At 33.0% G+C, this 9,263-nt stretch overlaps 1 pseudogene; it reads right to left on the bottom strand.

The window, feature by feature from the left end:
- Positions 1 to 41: 41 nt before the first annotated feature.
- Positions 42 to 6,962, bottom strand: LOC107911839 (protein RIK-like; annotated as a pseudogene).
- Positions 6,963 to 9,263: the final 2,301 nt, after the last annotated feature.

Here is a 9,263-nt window from a genome sequence, read left to right on the forward strand (position 1 = left end):
AAAGAGAGATGATGGTTAAACTAGAAATGTTACCATTAAACTTTTGACACACCAAAATGAATGGAGATTTCCATTACCATCAAAAATAAAATTACAGGGTTAAAGTTTCATGTTCCATTAACAGCCTCATAACAGAATTTGACTATCTAAAGATTTTCCAATCTCACCAAGACACTAACGGAAACTAATAGTCTACACTAGTGACAAATTACAACCAATATACAACACAAATTCTATCAGATTTTAATCCTCTAAATGCTGCAATGCAAGTAGTCTCACTGTGATAATTTGGAGTTACTTCACCTTGTCTGCACTCAATTAAGTACTTGTCATGTTGCAATCACAAAAGAATCAAAGCAAAACATGGGCTTGATACCCGCTTGACAGAAGCCATCAGAATGAAGAGTCATAAAGCCCAGAATGGTTTTCGAACTGCATCCGCACTGTTCTTATTATTTAGTGATTCATCACTGCTCTCCTCGGAATCATCATCTTCGTCCCCATATGACATTAACTGCATCAAGGTGTCTGAAAAAACCAAACAATATAGATAAGTACAATAAAGTTCACAATTCAATATATCATTGACTAGATTTTACTTCATATCGAAGTATTGGTCATTACAGGGAAGTAAATTCAGAATCAGAAACCTTTATAATAGTCAGTTTAGGAATCAATCCTACCAGGGACAGCATCAAGTTTAGCTTTACTGGTAACTTTGATCTTGTCATGCAATTTCCTAGGTGATGTGGAGGATGTGAACTTGGGAGGAGGCGGTGGAGGCAGCATGGTTTTTGAAGGCGGAGCTGGTGGAGTCTGCATGGTTTTTGGAGGTGGAGGCGGCAAGGATTTTGGGGGTGGTGGTGGCGGCATTCCATTAGATGAAGGATGAATCAGCTTCTTTGGAGCAGGCATATTTGATACATTTTTCACACCTACATCTCCCAATGGCTTGTTTGGATTTAAAGATTCAGATTCCTGAAATGAGTTACAGAGAAAAAATCCAAGCCTAATTTCTCAATAGGAGTAATATAATAGTTAATGAGAAACATCTGGAAAAAGAAGAATGTTAAGATCTCAAGGGTACAACAGAATCTTTAAAAAGGTCCTGTGTCAGAAGACAAAACGACATGGAATTAGTGAAAGGCCGTTATTTAGTTAGTTAATGTGACCCTTGATGTCTTCAGCGAACAGATGCTAGGATCCTATAAGCCAACAAGCCTTGAAATCTTCTTATTCAAAAACTAAGGTAGCTTGTGGCAAGATGCAAAAATTTTAAAAAAAAATGCCAGATATCATACAGTGTCACTTTTAACAAATAACAGTTGCAGTGGCACAAAATTTATGGTCAGCTTATGCACTTAATAAATCTATTCATGCATTTTCAGTAGTTATTTCAGCTTCTAAGTTATCCTTAACAAAAAAATGCACACCGTATTGACACCAAAGAGCCTTTAAATGAAACTTCAGCTGCACGTTCTATAACGCTAGCCATGTAAGACAGGACACTAGAAATGCGAAGTTCATGATATGAGGCTATACACCCATCAAAGGGTAAAAAATCTTGAATGGTCCTTGATCATGGTTTTGAAGCAGAAAAAACTCATCAAATTGCTCCTCTGAAACTGAAAACCCTGTGAAACATACAAACCAATGGCCCTAACAGAGGTCTGGTATCAGCCTATTAGCTTCTTAGAAGGTCAGAGAAAATACCTGGAAGATAAGTAGAGAAAGTCAGCAGAAAGGATAATCATAAATCCAATACCATAAATGCAAAGTAAGACAGGTAATCACATTAACTTGCAAAGATTTTCCCTTTTTACATAATGTTTCTTTCCCTATTTAATAGGGTGAAACTGGAGATGGAGGTGGATGCATAAAAATAAGGGGCACAAGTACCAGCATGAGTCAGCAGAATAGAGGATTGCAAATGCATGGCCACACATGCAGACAAACCTGATTGACTTGGGAACTACCAAGCATAGGTCATTCGGGATTGAGATAGTTAAAAGTTAAGTTCAAGAATTAGCAAGATGGAACCATTGTCCTTTACATCCCCCGCCATATGAACTATGGCAGTAGTCAAGATTCAATTTCTACCACATGGAGTTACGGACCATAACATGGCCACTGTAACTCAATTACTTGGAAATGCCTCCATTCACAAATATACTTCTGCTTTTCTAAATAAAAAGCTTCCACCCATGGGCTAATAATAAATATTACTTTAAATGAAATATAAAGTTAATTGAAATGCCATTTTCTATAAGATAAAAGTTTCTCTAACTTCGAAAATGAGTCAAAGCCAGTTCAAACTTATGTATCATCATCCTAATTGCATTAACACTTATCAAGTAGAGATAGGCACTCTAGCATGGGCCAGACTATCTTCCTCACAAGATGGTCTTAAATTACTCATAGTCAACATTCCCTTTTGAGGAATGATAGTCAACATTAAATAAAAACCATTTTTCTTAGTCGACAAACCCAAATTCCAGAGCCGTACCCCCTACCCAAAAATCAGTGAGATTAGAGAGACATAATGCTCTTTGGCCTAGGATAATATTATGCATACACTAAACTGCCATGAACCAGAACTTGTACACGGTTAAAAACCAAAATGCCAGAATGGAGTTGGACTTCATCTTTGGCCATTATGACACTCAAAATATATAAATTTGTATACCTTACAGCTTCGCTTGAAGAGAAACTAGCAGGAAAATTCACAGATACCTGGTTGGCTCTTGCTGATCCCTTTGAACCAGCTGGTAACTCCTGGAACTTCCGCTTTTGTGGAGGCCATCGCTCTTTCTCAGAATGTAAAGTAGAGCTAACACTTGATTTGGTTACTGTACTGGTAGCTGATGTTGTAGGAACAACTGCACTTGCTACAGATGTTGCAGGTACAACAGTAGAGGAGATTGGAGATGATTGTTTAAGAGCTAATGCTACCTGTTGCAATGGTGTTGCTTGGGGGTATATCCCGCCATATCCAATATAGCTTGTCCCTCTGGTCACCAAAGGCTGTGGATAACCAACTGAATTTGCTTGGGGTGGCCCAGAATTAGGCATCCCCACAGCCATCGCTTGAGAATAGCCAGTAGTAGCCACAGGGACTGCAACAGGTGGAGCTGGAGTAGCAACTGGCATTGATGCCAAACCAGCAGCTGAACTAGCATTCACATTGCGTCCTGTTGCGGAACATTGAACTCCAGTCAACAACTGCTGTGGAGGTGGAACTGCACCATAAACCTTACTTGATGAAATCCTAAAATGGAAGGAAAGAAACAGGTTACACCAATCCAAAATGACAACAATGAGATTATACAATTACCATCAAACCCCTCAACAAAATAAAAACCTGATTACCTGGATGCACCGAACTCTACGCTGATAGTGTCCAGAAGATTCTCTGCCAAACGCTTGGCATCATCAAGACTTTTAGGATTGTTACTTGACAAGAATAAGTGCAGTGGTGGTTGTGCTTCTGCATCAACAACAAAAAAAGATAAACTATAATAATTTAAAAGTAACATTAGCATAAATCCTTTGGTTTACCTAAAACTATAAAGAAATAGTAAAAGAAAAAGAGGTTGCATTTTGCACTGCATAAAAGTACCTTAACCCTGAAGGCTCTCAAGGTTTCCGGAACCACATCCACGTAGCATGACAGTTGCTCCTGTTTCATTTATAATGTGATTTATATACTGGTCCTGCAAGTACAAAACCGAACCACCAGCAACAAAAAAAAATGCTCTCCCAATTGCATGGAGATGTCAGAGAGAGCTTCGAACATTAGAATCTCTCATCTTTAACATATGAAACAAAAACTTCAAATAACAACTGATTAAACAGAATACTCAATCAAGTAAATCGCTACAAGACACAAATACCAGATGCATGCACATTAATAAGAGGATAGATGAAGGGTTTGTTCAGGGAAGGTGAGAATTAGTCCACATCCTTGACATCAGATAGCTGGTTTTCATTTAATTATGCAAGATTGTATTGCCATCTAATTTTAAAATCTAATTGTAGAATAGATGAGCAGCTATAGGTCACAAATACTTATAAGATGATATAGAATAAAAACAGGACCATTAACTAGGCATAACAAAACATCATGATAACATATGAGAGCCGTATATAATCCCTTAAAAGGATTAATGAAAATGCAGAATTGAAGTACATAAAAATCTCACATTGGGTCCACGAATACGAGCAGCAACATTCAGTGATGGATCTGCATCGAAGCCCAAATATACACATGTGCTAAATGCCTGAGAAACCAGGTTTGATTAGACATTTATCATTCAATCAATTATCTAAATCTTACAGCTCAACAAATTCGGTTGCAGTTGAAACATACCTTCACACCATTCATCACAGCTTCCACAAAAGGGGAAGAACCTGCCTGTGAGCTCTGACCATGTTTTAACAGTTCTTCCACCATGGCAGCTGCACGATCTACAGCTAAAATTCGCTCTGCTGTCTCTTTTAACTGCAGTGATAATTAAACAAGCTTTGTAAATCTCTTTTCTTTAAATAGACCGACCATTTAGCTTTTTAATTTTATTTTTTATGTCAACCACAAGCTGAGACTATAAGAAAGCATACATCCTAAAACTTTCACAAAGACGGAATTTCAAAAAAATTCACTCTATAACCCACAAACGGTCTGTAAAGATCAAAAAATTAGACTTACATGAGCAGCAGCAGATATATGAAGATAAAGAGGCTTTTCGCCATCAGCTGGAGCATTCGGTGGGTGATACTTGCCCCTGCACACCAATCATTTCAAGGAATTAGAAGGAAAAACAAGAAAGAAAAATAATCATCAAAAGCTTCTGATACCCACTTAAAGAAACTTACCTAGTTATCACCACAGCACCACTGCACCTTTGTATCTGAAAGATGATAAGCTTACTCATCAAAATTTAACAAAAGAACTATTTCCGCTGTTTTAACAACAAACCCTTTTTTCCATATTGCTAAACAAAGAAGTGATTTACCTCTTCCTGTGTCTGGCGCTTCGTGAGCTTGTAGCGAATAGAAGATTCCGCATCATTTATTACAATTTCTCTAGCAATCACTAATTCATCCTGGATTTTAGTCTATAAAATTGTACAAACAAAATGCACAAATAAATTATACAATTAACAAATTTGTAAATATGCAAGTAAAAAAAATGTACAAAAAAAATCATCAAAAAGAAAATAAATCCAAATTCCCTGCATATAACAGTTCTTGGGATACCCTATGACAGAATACAAAAGCCAGCAGTCATTTTGATCAGATGAACACTCCATATATGAAACAATCCAAGCAGAAATATCAATAAAAATATACTAGTGGCAATTAATAAAGGAAGGGAAGAAACAATTAAAACATGTCCTTACAAATATTTGGTCCATATGCTTGAAATATCACGTAAAAAAATCACCTAAAGCCAAAAGCTGTTGCAAAGTCAGGTACATTGACTACCCAAATTTATCAATGTTTGAAATATCATTTCAAATACTAATGTTGTCAGCAGTGAAGCATTGACATGGCAAAGAACGAATGACATTTTATAATACAAGACAAATTATTGCCATAATCATAGAAAACAATGAATTTCTTTGTGCAAAACCATATCTACTTTTCGTACTTGATTTTGTTGAGAGGCCACCGGAGCGGCATGCTGTTGAAAGACCGGTGTAACAGCTGCACCACTAGCAGCAAGTATATTTGACAGAAAGGTGCCTGGTACTGGAGCTACAATAGGAAGTGGCATGCCAGCAAGAGTTCCCATGTTGCTAAATGGGACAGCAATTCCAGCTGAAACAAAAGCCTCTGCAGGTTGATCCCACTTTCTCTTCTTCCTGCATAATACCCCAACTAATAAAATTTGCAACTACCAAACATGGCATTAATCTGGTTTATAAATATCAAACAACTACATATTCCATAGTTTGTTTGAAAACGAGCACTTGTGAGAGTTATGCAAATTGCAAGGATGGATATAGTAAAAATTACTAAAAAATTAATGATACATATTTTCACAATCAAAATTCTTGCTATAAAATGTAATCTTCCAAATGAAACTAAATACATTTTCAAAATCAGATTAAAAGGAAACACTTTTCCCTCCCTAGAAATGAAAATCACAGCCAGAAAACCGTTTCATGTCATAGCAACAACCTAGTGTTAATAGTTTTGATGTAATATTTACCAATTCTTGGTAGATGTTCTTATGCTTGATAATCATCTGACAATAACTCGCTCCGACTGGATTTTTTTTTGTTGTTGTTGTTGTTTTTTCGCCTCTGTAATTATCATTAAATTTCTAGCTTGATTATGCAAATGTGTTAAAAAAATTCAGCTTTTGAGATGATCTATTTCACCTCCAATAAACCAGTTGAATTACTATCAAATTCAACAGATTCTTTTGAGTAATTCCACAAATTAACTCTTTAAATTTAGAAATTAAGCATATGGGGAAATTAGGGTTTAAGAATTGAAATTAGGGAGAAAAGAAAAAAGAAACTCGATAACTTTGTCGAGGCTGTGAATCACTGTTGGTTACAGTGCGGTCATCCAAAGAAATTAAGTACATGGGGAAATTAGGGTTTAAGGATTGAAATTTACGACAAAATAAAACAAATTCGGTACCTTTGTCTAGTCTGTGAAGCATCGTTGCTTACAGTCGGATCATCGGAAGAAACCCTAGCGCCACCGTCCTCCGTCATCTCTTTGCAAGAATTTCAGAATTCCAGAAAAAAAGAAGGAATTCGATGTTGTTACTTTTCCAAAATTCTAGTTAAAAAAATCGGATTGGTTTGGTTTTAGGGATCTGATTTCGATTGAAGCGTCAAATTGGGGCTTTCGGCTTTTCTCCCAGGTGCAGGTGAAGTTCGGAGACTTCGCGCAAAATCCAAACTGAGGGGGCACGTGAGAGCGGATGTTAATGGCGTGACAATGTCACGTGTCATATCTCATCTATATTTATACCTAAATTATCCTTTGTTTTATTTTGTTCCCTAAACTATTTAAAAAGTTTACATTTTAAGTGGTTAAGTTTTTTTTTTAAATTCTATCAATCGAGTTAATTTGATGGTTAATATTAGAGATAAAAGAAAAAAATCATTTAAATTTTGATTCATAGATCCGTGACGTCTAAACTCTAAAACTATTTTATGAAAAAAAAACTTAATTGTAGAAGAGGATGAGAAAGAAATTTTTCGATTGGTGCATGCAGTACAATAAAAAAAACTATATATTATCAATTTTAACAACTCGATAACTTAAATAAAATCTTTTAAGTAATATAGTGACCAATTTGTGACTATTTTAATTAAGTGGCTAAAACAAAAATATAATCAATAACTAATGGTATAGTGTATCCATATATATATCTATATCAACTTATTGGTCAAATTTTGATTTTAGTTGTTTATATTTTCGCTGAAATTTAAAATATTTTTCCTTTAATTTGGTTGTTTCCAACCCTCAAACGTTTGTTAGAGTAAGGAATTAGTTGAAATCGTTAATGGTGTTAATTTTATGTTAAGATCAAATTATGATTCTTTTTATAAAGATTAGATTCTAAATTTGATTTTTTAATGAGTTATAAATATAATATCATCAAATTTAGAATTTAATATCTTTACTTTTACTTGGTTGATGATTCCCGAACTCTTATTAGTGGGGGATTAGTTTAACTTGGCAATGATATTAAATTCACATATTAAATTTATAATTCAATATTTATATCTTTTGTTAAATTTTTTTTTATTTTTTAATTAAAATCGACACTCAATCTTTTAAAAATAATTTAATTTGAACATCGATAGGGTTTTTTACCCAAATATTATAAAAAAATTAAATACCAAAATAGTATTTTTTTAATCGCACCTATCTAACAGGCGCGAATCAATTTTTTATATTAAAAAATATTTTTTTGTTTAAATAAAATATTATTAATTTTTTTCCCGAATCAGTATATAACTCGGGTATAGATATGAAATACACGGTAAATATCTATTTTTATTTTTTTAATTCGTATGTTTTTATATTTAGATAGTTTATATTAATTTTAATTATATTATTATTGTAATCTAACGTAAATTTTTTTATTGTAGGTAATTTATGGGAAATTATTAGATATTTACCATGTTTTTTCTGAATTTTGAAATAATTTATTGTATTTTTTGAAACAAATTAAATGAATTCATTTTTTTAATTGCAGATTTCCAGCAAATGAATTCTTTGATTAATAATAATCACATATCAAGTACTATTAATGAGATGGTAATAAAATTTTTATTTGATACTCATGTTATTTGTTGAATTAAATTATATTGTATTAACTATTTTGCTAAACTAGTCACGCCTCTGAGATGGGCTCAACTAGTCTTGTATTTCGTATCTATACCCGGGTTATATACCAATCTGGGAAAAAATTAATAATATTTTATTTAAACAAAAAAAATATTTTTTAATATAAAAAATTGATTTGCGCCTGTCAGATAGGCGCGATTAAAAAAACATATCATTTTGGTAATTATTTTTTCTGACAACCTATTTCGGTATTTATTTTTTTTATAATATTTGGGTAAAAAACCCCATCGATATTTTTAATAAAAGTTGAATTATTGTTTTTAATGAAAATATTAACTAAAACATTAAAATTTTAAGCATGAAAGTCTGCATATCAATCCACGTACACTTAAGGCAATTTTTAAAATTTAAAGTTTTATATTTTTAAATATTTTTAAATTATTTGTTAACGTGACATATAAAACAAATAGTATCATGTCAAAATGAAATACATGTGGATTACTACGGGGGTTGCAATGCCAAAATCGTTAAAAATTAATGTTTTAATCAAAATTTCTATTTATAAAAATTTTCTGACTATTTTTAAAAAGTTGATAACCAAATTTAGGTAAGAAAAAGAATAAAGGTTAAATTTTTAACAATGTTGGCATGGCAACCCAAGTGTCAGTCTATTTGTACTTCATATTGACATGACATTTTTATCTGACACATTAATAAATAATTTAAAAATTACAAAAAATTAAAAAAATTCAAAATTCAAAAAAAAATAGCATCAAGTACATGTGAATTATCATGTGGGCTACAATGCCTAAAAATTTAACATTTTAATTAGTATTTCTATTAAAAAAACAACAATTTAACTCTTTTGAAAGGTTAATGGTCAAATTCAATTTTTCTTTTAAAGTTGATGATCAAATTTAACTTAAAAAAAAAAGAGATAA

Source organism: Gossypium hirsutum, chromosome D11 (genome assembly GCF_007990345.1).
Source record: "Gossypium hirsutum isolate 1008001.06 chromosome D11, Gossypium_hirsutum_v2.1, whole genome shotgun sequence".
Classification (NCBI taxonomy): domain Eukaryota; kingdom Viridiplantae; phylum Streptophyta; class Magnoliopsida; order Malvales; family Malvaceae; genus Gossypium; species Gossypium hirsutum.